The following is an 18,008-nucleotide window of genomic DNA, read 5'->3' as shown; positions in this document are numbered from 1 at the left end:
AGTGTGGAGTGGTTAGCTTTCTCTTTAGCTTTCCAATTCTCCCCATATGGGAATGAATACTTTCATATTAATACTTCAGCTTGAGATTAAGGATGTATTGTCATAGATCTCAAGCTACACCTGTTTCCAGCTAATCATAATGAGACGAGCAAATAATTATATAATGCAATTTAATGTTAACCTGCTATTTCAGAAACGTCTTACATGAATCTCACTTATCTGCGTAAATTGCACCAGTGAACAGGAGGAGCACACTACTGAAACAAAAGGCATTGTGAAGTAATCTTAAGGGTTAAGTTGCAGACTTGCAAGGCACAGCCTTTGAAATATTGGTGCACACTAAGTAGTTTTCAAAAATTGAGATTGGCTATCAGCATTTAATGTGAGTTATTATTCACACTACACAGTTCTTTGTCCTCCCATTATGATAAAAGAGACAGCTGACACCTGCAGAATTTCACTTTGTATTAAAAGTCAAGAGTGACCTGCAACAAAATGAGCATAGATTGTAGTAGTGTTGTCAGTGGGAGTCTCAGTTTCTAAAAGTATTTTAGTAGATAATCTCTCTGTTTACGCAAAGTATTACGTCTAAGACAAGATCTTCATGAAATGTTGCCTGTTTAACTTATCTGGCTTTAGAATTGTTGCTTGAAGTTCTTAATATGGAAAGTCAAGGCTTTAAAAACAAATATTTCTAATCTGGTATTCTTTCATTGTAACATCTGTGTTCCAATATTTTCTGCTGTTACTCTGTATAAATTTTGTGCGGGACTGTTTATTTGGGAGAGAATTATTAGAGTTTGGCTCTGGATATTGATCTGTGCATAGAAATGGTTCAACATCATTTTCAATTTTGAATTTTCATACAATAGCTTTATTTGCTGTGTGGGTTTTGACTCTGGTTTTCACAAGACATTTCATGGCTATGTTGGGGTAGATCAGCATGCCCTAAAATGTTGAACCCTCAATGTTCAGGCTGCAAATTCTGAGACAGTTACATTGAGCTTAATCATTTTGGTAGGGTAAGGCTCAAGGATGTTTATCATTCTTGCTCTTTAGTTTAAAATTTCCATGACTGCATTTATGTCAAGATATTACTCTTGGTACAATGTGTTGCGTCATCAGTAAATACCCTGAAACAAAGGTCTAATGAATAATGGAATTATTGGAGTCTCATTTTAATCTCCATGACTCTGTACCTCCTGCAAGTGCACTGGAACTGGAAGTCCACAAACATCATCATTGTGTAGCTACATTGTACTGAAAGAGGCCATCGGTGCCTCTAATGTCATTGTGTATCCATTGTTATTGCCTCTCACTCAACCCCAGCTCACTGCACAGTTCTCATATTCAGGCAATTCCCCTGTGCTTGATTCTATCTGCACCCTCTGCAAAAGCCATGTCACTCACTGCCCAGATTGCTGTTGCACTCAGGGAGTGAGTGTGGCAATGGGTGAGGCCGTGAGGGTTCACAGGGTGGTTATCGGGCAGTGCGATGGTCCACAAGACAGGTACCAAGTGGATGGTGAACATGGCAGTAAGTCAGGAGCTGGAAGTGGCACAGAATGCATCAGGCACGAGAAAAATGGTTCTTTCTCATGCAGGCAGTTAACTGCAGAATCACAAGTAGACAGGCAGGAGGCTGGAAGAACATTACAAGCCAGGCAGCATCAGGAGGTGGAGAAGTTGACGTTTTGAGTCTAACCCTTCTCCAGGACTCTGAACTTGTCTCTAACTGGTCTCTAAACTGACTCAGTTCTCTAACTGCAGGATCACTGGCAGTGATGTTATAGTCATTATATCTGTGTGGGTGGTGAGTGCAATCCTTGTAGTTGCAATGACAGCAAGTACTGAATCGCTTATTTGTTTGAACTTTTTTAAATATATCTAAGCACTCCGCTTTATTGTCTGTGGGTACCAGTTGTCATGTTAATATTAATGGTCTAATTATCAAGTGTTTGCCAGGGATTGATTAATTCCATAGGTTAGTTTACTTAAAACCGTAAAACACACTATAAGCAATGAAGCAGACATAACAGAAACTAACTGGCTTCTCTGTGAGCTTGAAACCCACAGCAGGGTAAAGGGTCACAACATTGTACAGACACAGCACATGGAGTCTGCAAAGATGAATCCTCTTAAAGGCAATGTACACATGCAACATTCTTCTTTCAAAAAAAAGTTTAACTATTTCCAACAACAATCAAACCTAAAGAACCTCTTTAACATGAAGATCATTTGCTGATATGTCTGTATTTCATGATGGTGAATGTCTGGAGATGCCATTGAGTTCCACAGTCATCAATGATATTGACCATCATTCCTGTTTGTGTTGTCAAGTCGTTCTTCCATGGATGTGAGTTGCTGTTCCAGCATTTGAATAGCCACTGACTGATTTCATTCCTCAAGCTGTTGTGGGACAGTGCAAATCTTCCTCGTATTTACTGTTTTGTTGTTTAGGAACTTCCAGTTCATTTTGAGGCTTTTGAATTTACACCCTGGGTTCTTTTGTTTCTGTGGAAGCCTTCTGTTGGTCCACTATACTTTCTTCTTCATAGCCTGCTGGAATAACTGTGCAGCCTCTCAAACTTGTTCTGTTTTATTTTGTGTTCTTGGAAGCATTGTGCCATCTACGTATTACTTGAGTACTTTCACTCAAGTATCATTATTGGCATTTATTTCTCAAAGGAGTGTCTCATGAGTGATTTGCAACTCCTTGTTTTCTGCTGTGTACAGTTCTGGTTATGTTTGAAGGCTTGTCAGTTTCTACAGCTTCAAGCTGATGTTTCTGTCACTGACCTTATTCTGTTTTATGTTCATCTGGCTCTAGATCCCTTCGAAGGCTGTCAATCTTGGAATTGGATTAGATTAGATTACTTACAGTGTGGAAACAGGCCCTTCCGCCCAACAAGTCCACACCGACCTCCAAAGCGTAACCCACCCAGACCCATTCCCCTACATTTACCCCTTCACCTAACACTACAGGCAATTTAGCATGGCCAATTCACCTAACCTGCACATTTTTGGATTGTGGGAGGAAACCGGAGCAGCCGGAGGAAATCCACGCAGACACAGGGAGAATATGCAAACTCCACACAGAGAGTTGCCTGAGGTGGGAATTGAATCCGGGTCTCTGGCGCTTTGAGGCAGCAGTGCTAACCACTGTGCCACCGTGCTCATAGTTCATTCTGCTTCCTTTCTTTCGCTGTCAGTGGGCCAGTCACCGTTGTGAGATGAGGGGTGGTATCCCCTAAAGACATCATCGTGTCAGAGATGATATTCTCAAGTTTGGAATTATCCTGCGCTATAGGGAGAAGCTGAGGCGTGCCCTTATAAAGGTTTATAAAATCATGAAGGGCAGGGATAGGGTAAATAGACAGGGTCTTTTCCCTGGAGTGGGGGAGTCCAGAACTAGAGGGCATAGGTTTAGGGTTAGAGGGAAAAAACTTAAAAAGGACCTAAGGGGTAACTTTTTCACATAAAGGGTGTTGCATGTGTAGAAAGTGGTGGAGCCTGGTCCAATTACAACATTTGAAAGGCATCTGGAAGGGTATATGAATAGGAAGGGTTTAGAGGGATATCGGCAAAGTGCTGGCAAATTGGACTAGATTAGTTAAAAATCACACAACACCAGGTTATAGACCAACAGGTTTAATTGGAAGCACATTAGCTTTCGGAGCGACGCTCCTTCATCAGGTGATTGCCCTGATGAAGATAATCACCTGATGAAGGAGTGTCGCTCTGAAAGCTAATGTGCTTCCAATTAAACCTGTTGGTCTATAACCTGGTGTTGTGTGATTTTTAACTTTGTACACCCCAGTCCAACACCGGCATCTCCGAATCTGGACTAGATTAGGTTAAGATATCTGGTCAACATGGACACGTTGAACTGAAGGGTCAGTTTCCCTGCTGTACATCTCTATGACTCTAGTAGCTCAGTCTTTTTGAACTTTCATTTTGGTCTCTACCAGAGGAAGAATATAAGAACTATTAGCAGGAGTAGGCAATTTTGCTCTTTGAGCCTGCTCAGCTATTTGATATGATCATGGCTGATTACATCTCAGCCTCAACTCCCCTTTGCTGCCCACTCCCCATAACCCTTCAACTCAATAAGAAAGCTGACATTTCAGCTCCACTTAATCAGAAGAAGGTAAAGTGTTCTGAACCTCTTTCATACTCACTTTTGCAAGTGTTTCTTCTCTAATCTGATCCAGTTTACACTGTTTCTCTGATGTTTGACTGATTCCATGGATTGTGACTCTTTCAAGGTCATGGCATACTAATGTACCTGTAATTGCTTGTGTTACATTGTGTACAATGTAGACCATTTGTGATATCCAGACAGATTATTGGACTTTCACTTCAGCAGTATTGATCCTGCACATGGAATTGGAAAAGTGTTGTTTGTTGATTTTTTATTTAATTTGTAAGCTTCCTCATGGTTTCCGATGTCTATGGGTAGATTTTTGGTTAGAATTTGCAGGGGTAGTACATTAGTACTTGATCCTGTGTTAATCTTAACCAATAATGAACCAGTTTTCTGAGGTCAGATCTTTTGACATTTTGTAAACACTTCAGTTGGTGTGATAATTTTGATGTTTTCAGTGGGATTGATGTTGTGAAATGTGTGGTTACTAGTCCTTCTCTGTTCAGATATGTCATCAAACTCTTGTTTGTAGATCACTGCATTTATTTGTCTCCAATCAGATATCAGTTGTATTTGTTCGAGGTTGAAGATGTTCCCTGTGCAAGGTCTGTTTGAATTAGCACATGGTTCTTTGTAGCTGCATCAGCCTTTGCTCCAATGGATGCCTTTGCCAATAACTTTTTTTGACACTGGAAAAACTACATGGGGTGGAGATAATCATCAACTGTATACTTCTGTTTGCTCGCACACCATTTGAAATATTACATAATGTACCCTCTACACTGTATCTGCTCATGAAGTGGTTCATTGATTTGTAGGTTAAAATGTGTTGCTGGAAAAGCGCGGCAGGTCAGGCAGCATCCAGGGAACAGGAGAATCGACATTTCGGGCATAAGCCCTTCTTCAGGAAGAAGGCTTCTGCCCAAAACATCGATTCTCCTGTTCCCTGGATGCTGCCTGACCTGCTGCGCTTTTCCAGCAACACATTTTCAGCTCTGATCTCCAGCATCTGCAGACCTCACTTTCTCCTCATTGATTTGTAGGCTTGTGTCAAAATGACGTAGGTTCACATTGATGAATGAAGAAGTTTTATCAAATTCTGAATTGATTTGACTTGATTTGATTTGATTTATTGTTACCACATGTGCAGTGAAAAGTTTTGTTTTGCATGCAGAACAGGCAGACCATGACATACACAGGTCATAGGATGATTGAACAGAGCAAGAAATACGGCTGCAAAAAAGTGCACAAAAAGCAAGATAACATTAGATTTGAAAGCTGAGAGGTCCATTCAGAAGTTCTAATAACAGCAGGGAAGAAGCTGTTCTTCAAGCTGTTGGTACTGGTGTTTAAGCTTTTGTATCTTCTCCCTGACAGTAGAGGTTTGTAGAGATGGTCCTCTAACATGGACCATATGTTTGGAGATCTTTTCATTCTTCAGCTCTTAAACCTGACCTCGCAAGTCTTTTTAAATCTGAATCGCCAACTACTGACTAAATTGTAATCACTTATTTTTCTGCATCAAGCACACCAAAATCAAGAATCCATTATGCTGTTAAAATATTTTTAGTTCTGTTCAAATATCTAATACGTCCTAGTTTAAACCAGAGAATTTTGTGGACATTTTAACACTCTGTCTTTAATCTTCCCCAATTTACTGTTGATTCTGTGTAAACACTGATCTTTTTCCTTTCTGAAATAAGTTAAACGAGCCTGGTGATGTGGGTTTGCTTGCTTACTACTAAGCCATGTTTTCAACCCTCTGCCACTGATGACAAAGCACACCAAGGGTTGTCTCATGCACTTTAGCATGATTTAAAACTGTATGTCAATCTTGTGTTTCACATGTAAATTAATTTGCTGACTATTCAAGCCTGTAAATCCTCTCTCTGTTCTTAATCCTGTACCTTTTGCACCTACATGTGTATTTATTCATCAGTGAATTATTTGTGATTTTACTACCTCTCACTCTCTGTAAAAGTTGAGTGGATGGATTTGATGTTGCTGAGCAAAGGAAGGTATGGGACTAGAATCACAGAGTCATAGAGATGTACAGCATGGAAACATCCCCTTCAGTCCAACCCGTCCATGCTGACCAGATATCCCAACCTAATCTAGTCCCACCTGCCAGCACCCGGCCCATATCCCTCCAAACCCTTCCTATTCATATACCCATCCAAATGCCTCTTAGATGTTGCAATTGTACCAGTCTCCACCACTTCCTTTGGTAACTCATTCCATACACATGTGAAAACGTTGCCCAGTAGATTCCTTTTATATCTTTCCCCTCTCACCGTAAACCTATGCTCTCTCGTGCTGGACTCCCTAGGGAAAAGACTTTGCCTATTTACCCAATCCACGCCCCTCATAATTTTGTAAACCTCTATAAGGTCACCCCTCAGCCTCCGACCCTCCAGAGAAAACAGCCCCAGCCTGTTCAGCCTCCCCCTATAACTCAAATCCTCCAACCCTGGCAACATTCTAGTAAATATTTTCTGGATCCTTTCAAGTTTCACAACATCTTTCCGATAGGAAGGAGACCAGAATTGTATGCAATATTCCAACAGTGGCCTAACCAATGTCCTATACAGCAGCAACATGACCTCCCAACTCCTGTACTCAATACTCTGACCAATAAAGGAAAGCATACCAAACGCCTTCTTCATTATCCTATCTACCTGCGACTCCACTTTCAAGGAGCTATGAACCTGCACTCCAAGGTCTCTTTGTTCAGCAACACTCCCTAGGACCTTACCATTAAGTGTATAAGTACTGCTAAGATTTGCTTTCCTCAGATTTCATTATATATTCTGAGGGAGATTTTTCAACCAAAGAAGTGGAGGTCAGGTGAATTGGCCATGCTAAATTGCCCACAGTGTTAGGTGCGTTAGTCAGGGGTCAATATAGGGTAGGGGAATGTGTTTGGGTGGGTTTCTCTTCGGTGGGGCGGTGTGGACTTGTTGGGCTAAAGGGCCTGTTTCCACACTGTAGAGAATCTAATCTCATCTGTACAATGTTTGCCAGCACTGTTCGCCAATGCTTACGATAATGGTCTATTTATCAAACATTTGTTCGCAATTGATTAACTAGAGAAAGCTTATTTAAAACATTGAAACACATGACAGAGTATGAAACAGGCAATACAGCAACTTGTTGATCTCTGAGTGCATCGCTTGCAAACCCACAACACACTACTTGTGAGGAACAGTAGAAACATTATTTATGACGGCATGTGAAGTTCTGAAAGGCAATTTGCATGTACAACAGCAATGACCCTGTAAAGGATTCGGGGAAATGGAGTATTGTTATCTTTGAGTGCAGAGACCGTCGACATCAGTGTACTTCAGTTGCATTACAAAAGGGTGAACTGGGTGAGCAGATACAGTCCATTTCTGACCAGTACCCAGCATTGCATCACTGACAGATGTAACACCAGGGCTATGCAGCTACATGGGTATGTGTTTACGAAAAATTATATTTCCTGGTAAAATCAATTAAAAAGGGAAAGTTAGTATTAAGATGCAAATGCAACATTACATCTGGAATTACTTTTGACTTTGAAAGCATATTTCACACAATCACGAAAATTCTGCATTTTCCCATCACACATCTATTTTAATTTGTAGCAGTAGCATAAATCGTGGAAGCTTTCTATGCATCTGTTTTGCAATTTTCTAGAAAAAGTTAAGCCAAATGTGGGAGGCAAAGGTAATTAATTGCAGTGTTACTATCTCCTTTTGAAATGTATTTCTGTGAGGACCTGGAATTGCTCTGCTGTATTTCCAGGAACACCTTGGCTAATGCTCCAAAAGCAACATATACCTTTTCAGCATTTGGCACGGGGATGGAACCTGATATCAATTTCCATTACTTTTTTTAAAATTATAAATATAAATATACTTTAAGTCAAACAGTTCAGAAAGGAACTGGAGCATTACATCCAGGCACAGATAGTATTTGTTAACATTGAAATATAAATGGTGCCAAAAATGCACAGAAGAATTTCAACAGCCTCTATGATACGTTATGAAATGAAACGTATACAAGAATTGTTGGGGCTCTGCCCAGACAGCAGAAGCTTTAAGATGGAAGACAAACCCTGCAATTCTGTGAGGAAAGCTGCTCCATTAAAATACAAAAAAAAATCAGAAAGGCCTTTTAAATTTGCAATAATCTGGACTGAAATCAAACTGATGCATCAATCATTTATTTTTGGATTAAGTTGAATACCATAACTGCCTGAAAGATTGGTGAGAGCAGATTGAAAAGCAGCTTCCAAAAAGGAATTGAACATACGCAAATGAAAAGTTCTGATAACTCTGGATAAAGAGCAAGGGAATGGGACGAATTGAATAGTTCTTCAACTTTTTGTGCCCTATGATTCAATGTTCCACTTTTCAATGCGCAAGTAGGAAAAGACTGTTTAGAAGTAACTACTAAAGTGTAGAGGATATAATTGCAAGTGATCATACAACATTTTGAAGGGCAGTTAATGTGCCACATTTAAGAGAATGTTGGCTAGACATCTGGGTGAGGGATCTCTAGAAAGATGGTAGCACCTCTTCCTAGCTAGTAATTTCTTGAAAGTCCCTGCATGGACAAGTATTAGTTGTATTTGGAAAGGTTTTTCCAAAATGAATTAATGCCAAAGCAATATCGAATATTTTTTGTACAATCTGGAGAATACCTTTAAATCCACCTGTCTCAAGTAAATGTGAGAAATTATGGACAGGAACAGCTTCCATGTATATTTCACTTAATTGCTTGTTATAGAGTTTGTTTCATTTCAAACTGTCTAAATTTTTGGCACTGTAGATGTTGCAATAGGAATAAATGACATAAATGCCTGAAGCTGACATTTTCTAATCCAGTTTCTTCCTTAACTGATAATTTGTTATCTAGTTATAATTTTAACAAGTATATGAGGCAAATATTTTGAATCATCCTCCATGTAAAATCAGGAAAATTGGCTTTTTTTTTTACTTTTAGCATGATTTTGAAAATATAGGTAAGTTTATTTCTTCATACTGGACATCGCATACACATTTAAACATTCTCCATAATTCATTTCAGGACAGATAGTTTCTCAAGAAAAATGTGGGTGAAGTTGTTCTCAGCAGGATTTGCCAAGTCTTTCATAGAAAGTACTCTGCGTACTATATTAGCTTAGTCTATGGCCTACTTTATGAGATGAAAATAATGCTGATGGAAATTTCATGCAATGCACAAAACATTTTTTTTTCCCTATTACCAGGAGGAAGAATTCTATTCCAACGATATTTTTAAAATGTGAGTCTAACTCATAATTTGTAAAATAAAATTGGAAGAAGAAAAGGGAATGGGGATAACCCCGGGAATTACAGGCCAGTTAGTCTTACTTCGGTGGTAGGTAAAGTAATGGAAAGGGTACTGAGGGATAAGATTTATGAGTATCTGGAAAGACACTGCTTGATTAGGGACAGCCAGCACGGATTTGTGAAGGGTAGGTCTTGCCTTACAAGTCTGATTGAATTCTTTGAGGAGGTGACCAAGCATGTGGATGAGGGTAGAGCAGTGGATGTAGTATACATGGATTTTAGTAAGGCATTTGATAAGGTTCCCCATGGTAGGCTTATGCAGAAAGTCAGGAGGCATGGGATAGTGGGAAGTTTGGCCAGTTGGATAGAGAACTGGCTAACCGGTCGAAGTCAGAGAGTGGTGGTAGATGGTAAATATTCAGCCTGGAGCCCAGTTACAAGTGGAGTTCCGCAGGCATCAGTTCTGGGTCCTCTGCTGTTTGTAATTTTTATTAATGACTTGGATGAGGGAGTCGAAGGGTGGGTCAGTAAATTTGCAGATGATACGAAGATTGCTGGAGTTGTGGATAGTGAGAATGGCTGTTGTCGGCTGCAAAGGGACTTAGATATGATGCAGAGCTAGGCTGAGGAGTGGCAGATGGAGTTCAACCCTGCCAAGTGTGAGGTTGTCCATTTTGGAAAGACAAATAAGAATGCGGAATACGGGGTTAATGGTACGGTTCTTAGTGAGGTGGAGGAACAGAGGGATCTTGGGATCTATGTTCATAGATCTTTGAAAGTTGCCACTCAGGTGGATAGAGTTTGTAAGAAGGCCTATGGTGTATTAGCGTTCATTAGCAGAGGGATTGAATTCAAGAGTCGTGAAGTGATGTTGCAACTGTACAGGACTTTGGTGAGGCCACATTTGGAGTACTGTGTGCAGTTCTGGTCGCCTCACTTTAGGAAAGATGTGGAAGCTTTGGAGAGGGTGCAGAGAAGATTAACCAGGATGTTGCCTGGAATGGAGAATTGGTCGTACGAGGATAGGTTGAGAGTGCTAGGCTTTTTCCCGTTGGAACGGCGAAGGATGAGGGGTGACTTGATAGAGGTTTATAAGACGATCAGAGGAATAGATAGAGTAGACAGTCAGAAACTTTTTCCCCGGGTACAACAGAGTGTTACAAGGGGACATAAATTTAAGGTGAAGGATGGAAGGTATGGGGAGATATCAGGGGTGGGTTCTTTACCCAGAGAGTGGTGGGGGCATGGAATGCACTGCCTGTGGGAGTGGTAGAGTCAGAATCTTTGGATAGGTACATGGATGGGTGCTTAAGCTAGGACAAATGTTCGGCACAACATCGTGGGCCGAAGGGCCTGTCTGTGCTGTATTGTTCTATGTTCTAAGATGTGTAGACTTTGACTTTCTGATTTATTCTGTCCTTGTCCTCCTGTTACCTTATAATGCCTCTCTCATTTCTTTCAAATCCTTGGCTCCTATCATCCATAAAGGACAAAGCCATGTCTCTCTCTGTGATGTCCTCTGTGAGTGTTTGCACTGTGCAACATCTTATCTCTGTGATTTGATTCTCCATTTTTGCCCGGAAAAGACTTTGTCTATTTATCCTATCCGTGCCCCTCATAATTTTGTAAACCTCTATAAGGTCACCCCTCAGCCTCCGACACTCCAGGGAAAACAGCCCCAGCCTGTTCAGCCTCTCCCTGTCGCTCAGATCCTCCAACCCTGGCAACATTCTTATAAATCTTTTCTAAACTCTTTCAAGTTTCACAACATCTTTCCGATAGGAAAGTGACCAGAATTGTACGCAATATTCCAACAGTGGCCTAACAAATGTCCTGTACAGCCGCAACATGCCCTCCCAACTCTGGTACTCAATACTCTGACCAATAAAGGAAAGCATATCAAACGCCTTCTTCACTATCCTATCCACCTGCGACTCCACTTTCAAGGAGCTATGAACCTGCACTCCAAGGTCTCTTTGTTCAGCAACACTCCCTAGGACCTTACCATTAAGTATATAAATCCTGCTAAGACTTGCTTTCCCAAAATGCAGCACCTCGCATTTATCTGAATTAAACTCCATCTGCCACTTCTCAGCCCAGTGGCCCATCTGGTTCAGATCCTGTTGTAATCTGAGGTAACCTTCTTCGCTGTCCACTACACCTCCAATTTTGGTGCCATCTGCAAACTTAATAACTGTACTTCTTATGCTCGCATCCAAATCATTTATGTAAATGACAAAAAGTAGAGGGCCCAGCACCGATCCTTGTGGCACTCCACTGGTCACTGGTCACTCCAGTGGGGAACCTTGACACTCCACTGGTCACTGGTCACTCCACTGGGGAACCTTGTCGAAAGCCTTACTGAAGTCCATATAGATCACATCTACTGTTGAAATGTGGTCTCACCAATGCATTGTTTAATTTAAGCACAACATTCTACAGTTTGATCAAATCCTGTCGCAATAAATTACAGTATTCCATTCACCTTCTTGATTACCTTCTGTAATTGCATACTAACCTTTTGTGACCTGTGCAGCCGAACATGCAAATTCTGCAACTCTGAATTTGCAGTTGTTCTCCATTGGCAACAGCTTCCATAGCAGTCAAGCAGTGGTGAGGACAAATGATGTTACAAAGGCAGAAATGGGGTGTTCTTGGGAAGGTCATGGTTCAAATCTCAACTCAGGATCAAATATGGCACAAAAGTTGTCAAAGGTGTGTTTCAGCCTCCAACAGTTGCCAGGAAAAGGAAGTAGAGGTTGTGGGGGAGACTGAGGATGATTCCCAACATTTAATTGGAGAAAAATTCCACTCGTCTATCCCTAGATATTGCAAAGTGAAAACAAGATTGAATACAAGTGTTCTAAGTGATCAAGAACTGTATCCGGTACATTGAGAAATATTATTCCCGTAGTCAGTGAGTTGCTAAGAAAAGGATATAGATTTAAATTTATCCTCAAATAAAAGTTTAGCAGAATTGTTTTCATTTACTGAAACTATTATTAGGATATTGAATATCCACTCAACAGTAGTTGGTGGGTGTAGTCCAAATTGTTCTATAAATTTCATCATTATCTGATTCTTGTTTTCTTGACATTGCTTTGCCAGACTAGCAGTAAGAAGCTACAATGCTGGCCTGTGACAATTGGCAACGCCTATTTGACGTGTTATCAAATCTTCTTTAAAGGCTCGAAGAACAAACACCTTTGGACCTTTGTTTCATAATTCTAAATGCTATTGAAATATAAAGTGGCTAACACTACATTTCCAGATAACAAAGCAGTGAAACGTTCTCTTCTCCAGCACAAATTTCACTCTGTTTGTTGTGGACAAGAGAGCTTTGACTAATTCTGAGTTGCATGAAGTCTTATTAACTATTTAGTTATATTAAGAAATATTTTCATTCACTTCAATCTTTCATTTTGCTGAATGAGCAAAATAAGAAATAAAGACATGGATTTGAATCATGCCTCAGAAAATTCCCAAGGCACATTCCATCCTATGAAATACTTTTGATCAGTAGTGAGGTATTGACCAAATGGGCTGCTGTTTATCTTAGCTGTTGGATAAATATTTGACAGTGACTTTCCCTAATCATTATCTGTTGATGCGATGGGATCTTTTATGTCCACCCAAAAGGGTAGATAGAATCTCCAAGGGTGCAGCACTACTTCAGTACTGCTCAGGATTATTTTATGTTCAAGTCTCTGGATTGTGTCATTAAATCATAACCCATTCCCCGGTGCAGTAAAACAAATACTTTATTATCACTTTCAGACTGGGTGTTACTCATTGGTAATTTTCTTGCAGTTGTTTCTTTCAATAGATTTTGGTGTTAAACAGAAAGCTGTTGTGACAAAACAGACATTGTTGATGAAACCCAACACTGAGACAAACATTGACTGTGGTTGGAGGACCATCAACTCGGTGAAAGACGCTCTTTGGTCTCTCCGAAACCCGTTGGTGTTCCAGAGCAAGGAGTTGACCCTGATCGAGTGTTGCAGTCTGGCACATTCCAAGGTCCAGGACGATATGCTGAGGGACGTACTAAAACCTGGGGGAGCTGCTGCCAAGGTACAATGGGGAAAGACCACTGTCTAAGGCCTTTCTGCTGAAGTTAAATGGGGGCTCTTTCAGTTATCAGACCTCCCCCATTGCCTCAAAGATGTATGCATTGTCTCATACAAGTAAGAAATGCATTTGATTTGTTTGTTGGATCGATACAAACTCCAATGTTTGTTTGTTTCTTCTTGTGCTACTGTCCAGAATCAAACTGCTTCAGTGAATATATAGGCACATTAGACATTTTTATGAATAAAGTATATTTTTGAATAAAGAAAAAAGTCTGTGGGGAGAAAGCAGCGCAATCTTTTTGAGTCTGGTCACTCTTCATCTGAAGTTGTTGTGATCAGTGCAAAACCTGGTCCAAAACACAATTCGAGATTGGCTCGTTTTGGGTTGGATTTGAGCTTGAAGGACAAAGTAATCTGTCATGTTCTGAGGAAACTGAACTCGAGTCCAAGTAAACTGCTTAAAGACCAAATTAACCTGACTGAGTAAGGTAGCTGGGTTAGACTTTCTACTGTGGATCTCACTCATCCCAAAAGTGAGGCACAACAAATAAGCATTTTGAAACTGTGTTCATTACCATTTGCTGAAAGCTAACTGATTTTTTACTCGTTGAATTTGCATTGCTAATTAATATTTGGTGTTCTTTAAAAAGTGACATATACACAGCAAACAATCAAGTTCTGTTACTTGTACTTTTATGGAACAGAGGTGCAAAGAAATGAGTAAACCTGTGAAGAAAAAAGTAAACACAGAAAACCATCATGATTTTATAAAGTACCTCATCACTTTTGTTCGAAATAACTCAAAATGCACACGATCTATTTGAATCATCATTACTGTTGATCCATAATCAAATATGGCATCCATTTAGCATGCAGAAGAACCCAACAGTGAGATGAAGAATTAGTTAATTTGATTTCAGATGTTCTTTGTTGGATAAGGAGAAAGTGAGGACTGCAGATGCTAGAGAGTCAGAGTCGAAGAGTGTAATGCTGGAAAAGCACAGCCGGTCAAGCAGCATCCAAGGAGTAGGAGAGTCGACATTTTGAGCATAAGCTCTACATTGGGAATGTGGGGTGGGGGGGGAGTCCTAAGGGGGATGAGAGATCAATGGGAGGGGGTGTGGGGCTGGTGGGAAGATAGCTGAGAATGCATTGTTAGATGAACGTGGGGGCTGATGGGGAAAGGTCAGAGTGGAGGTTGGAGCAGATAGGTGGGAAGGAAGATGGGCAGATGGGACAGTTCAAGAGGACAGTACCGAGTTGGAGGATTGGATCTGGGATAAGGCGGGGGGAGGGGAGATGAGGAAACTGGCAAAATCGATATTGATCTGCTGTGGTTGATGGATCCCAAGGTGGAAGATAATGCATTCTTCTTCCAGGCATCAGATGGCTAGAATTTGGAGGTGGAGGAGGGCCAGGACTTACATGTCCTTGGCAAAGTGGGAGGATGAGTTGAAGTTGTCAGCCAGAGAGTGGTGGGGTTGTTTAATACGTGTGTCCCAGAGATGTTCTCTGAAATGTTCACAAGTTGGCATCCTGTCTCCACAATGTAGAGGAGACTACATTGAGAGCAACGAACACAGTAGATAAGGTATTTGGATGTGCAGGAAAATCTCTGCTGTATGTGCAAGGATCCTTTGGGGCCTTGGATGGTGGTGAGGGGGGAGGCGTGAGCACAGATTTTGTATCTCTTGCGGTGGCAAAGGCAAGGTGCTGGGAATGGAGGGTGGGTTGGTGGGGGCCGTGGATCTAACAAAGAAGTTGAGACGGAATGGTCTCAGTGGAACGCAGGTAAGGCTGGAGAGGGAAATATATGTCTGGTGGTGGGGTCTGATTGTAGGTGACGGAAATGGTGGAGGATGTTGCGTTGTATCCAGAGGTGGGTTTGAAGGTCAGGACCAGGGGTGTTCTGTCCTTGTTGTGATTGGAGGGGTGAGGTTCAAGGGCAGAGGGACAGGAAGTAGAGCAGATGCGCTGCAGGGCATTGTTGACCTCGTGGGAGCAGATATTAAGACCATAAGACATAGGAGCGGAAGTAAGGCCATTCGGCCCATCGAGTCCACTCCTCCATTCAATCATGGCTGATGGGCATTTCAACTCCACTTACCCGCATTCTCCCCGTAGCCCTTAATTCCTTGTGACATCAAGAATTTATCAATCTCTGCCTTGAAGACATTTAGTGTCCCGGCCTCCGCTGCACTCTGTGGCAATGAATTCCACAGGCCCACCACTCTCTGGCTGAAGAAATGTCTCCGCATTTCTGTTCTGAATTTACCCCCTCTAATTCTAAGGCTGTGTCCACGGGTCCTAGTCTCCTCGCCTAACGGAAACAATTTTCTAGCGTCCATCCTTTCCAAGCCATGTATTATCTCGTAAGTTTCTACTAGATCTCCCCTTAATCTTCTAAACTCCAATGAATACAATCCCAGGATCCTCAGCCGTTCCTCATATGTTAGACCTACCATTCCAGGGATCATCCGTGTGAATCTCTGCTGGACATGCTCCAGTGCCAGTATGTCCTTCCTGAGGTGTGGGGACCAAAACTGGACACAGTACTCCAAATGGGGCCTAACCAGAGCTTTATAAAGTCTCAGTAGCACAACGGTGCTTTTATATTCCAACCCTCTTGAGATAAATGATAACATTGCATTCGGTTTCTTAATCACTGACTCAACCTGCATGTTTACCTTTAGAATCCTCAACTAGCACGCCCAGATCCCTCTGTACTTTGGCTTTATGAATTTTCTCATTGTTTAGAAAGTAGTCCATGCTTGTATTCTTTTTTCCAAAGTGCAAGACCTCGCATTTGCTCACATTGAATTCCATCAGCCATTTCCTGGACCACTCTCCCAAAATGTCTAGATCCTTCTGCAGCCTCCCCACTTCCTCAGTACTACCTGCCTGTCCACCTAACTTCGTATCATTGGCAAACTTCGCTAGAATGCCCCCAGTCCCTTCATCCAGATCATTAATATATAACATGAACTGCTGCGGCCCAACACTGAACCCTGCGGGACACAGCTTGTCACCGGCTGCCATTCCGAAAAAGAACCCTTTATCCCAACTCTCTGCCTTCTGCCAGACAGCCAATCCTCAATCCATACCAGTAGCTCACCTCGAACACCATGGGCCATCACCTTGCTCAGCAGCCTCCCGTGTGGCACCTTACCAAAGGCGTTTTGGAAGTCGAGGTAGACCACATCCACTGGGTTTCCCTGGTCTAACCTACTTGTCACCTCTTCAAAGAATTCCAACAGGTTTGTCAGGCACGACCTCCCCTTACTAAATCCATGTTGACTTGTCCTAATCCGACCCTGCTCTTCCAAGAATTTAGAAATCTCATCCTTAATGATGGATTCTAGAATTTTACCAACAACCGAGGTTCGGCTAATTGGCCTATAATTTTCTATCTTCTATCAAGAAACCCCCTTTCTTGAACAAGGGGGTTACAACAGCGATCTTCCAATCATCCGGGACTTTCCCTGACTCCAGAGACTTTTGAAAGATCTCAACTAACGCCTCCGCTATTTCCTCAGCCACCTCCCTCAGAACTCTAGGATGTAGCCCATCGGGGCCAGGAGATTTATCAATTTTAAGACCTTTTAGCTTTTCTAGCACTTTCTCTTTTGTAATATTGCAGTCCTTGAAGTAGGAGACTACCTGGGGTGTTCTGGAGTGGAATTGGTCCTCCTGCAAGCAGACGCGGCAGAGGTGGAGGAATTGGGAGTAAGGGATAATGTTTTTACTGGCGGGGGAAGAGGAGGTAAGAGGAGGTGTAGTCCCCACCATCACCCCCTATCTTCATCTACCTTTTGCATTCGCAGCTACCTTCCCCCCACTCCACCCGTCTCCCATTTACATCCCAGCACCCTTGACCCCCACACCCCCAACAGTCCTGAGGAAGAGCTTTTGCTCGAAATGTCAATTCTCCTGCTCCTCGGATGCTGCCTGATCGGCTGTACTTTTCCAGTGCCACATTCTTTGTCGGATAAGACTTCTTCGTTATCAGACATGCTGATGAGATGTTGAATGCTCATCTGAATAATCGGGGTGGCATAGTTGAAGTTGAATGTCTATTCTGAAATGCCATCTCGAACAATTCTGCACTGCATTGACAAGTCAGCTGAAATGAAGCAATCAATTCTGTGCAGTGGGGTCTAAACCAACAACTCCAAGAATTAATAACTAATACTAATCATGTAGCATCTTCTAACTTACACATCTTGTGTCATGAAATTCTCCACATAAGTAATTTTGAAGTAAATGTTATAGAGCAGAAAATCATTTTATATCAGTAAACTGATAATATTTTCTATCATTTGCTATGCTATGAGTTGTTTCGTACTGTGTAGAATCTGTTTTTCACACTGTGTATTACAAGGGCAGAAAATAATCTTTATTTTCAATTTATTTTATAATTGAGTCAAGATGGTTGGTTGTACACTGCAAGCTGAGCATTCTTCTTATTTATAACAAAAGCATTTCCTATCC

General features: G+C 41.5%; 1 protein-coding gene across 3 annotated transcripts in view; it reads left to right on the top strand.

The window, feature by feature from the left end:
• The window catches only part of astn2 (astrotactin 2), a 1,590,397-nt gene that overhangs the window by 1,461,146 nt on the left and 111,243 nt on the right, over nt 1-18,008 (top strand). The window lies entirely within an intron of this gene.

This window comes from Chiloscyllium plagiosum, unplaced genomic scaffold (assembly GCF_037043375.1).
Source record: "Chiloscyllium plagiosum isolate Xiang-an unplaced genomic scaffold, Cpla_swu_hap1 HiC_scaffold_21, whole genome shotgun sequence".
In the NCBI taxonomy this organism is placed as follows: domain Eukaryota; kingdom Metazoa; phylum Chordata; class Chondrichthyes; order Orectolobiformes; family Hemiscylliidae; genus Chiloscyllium; species Chiloscyllium plagiosum.
Note: the sequence above shows the minus strand (reverse complement) of the source record. Positions and strands in the feature narration are given on the sequence as shown.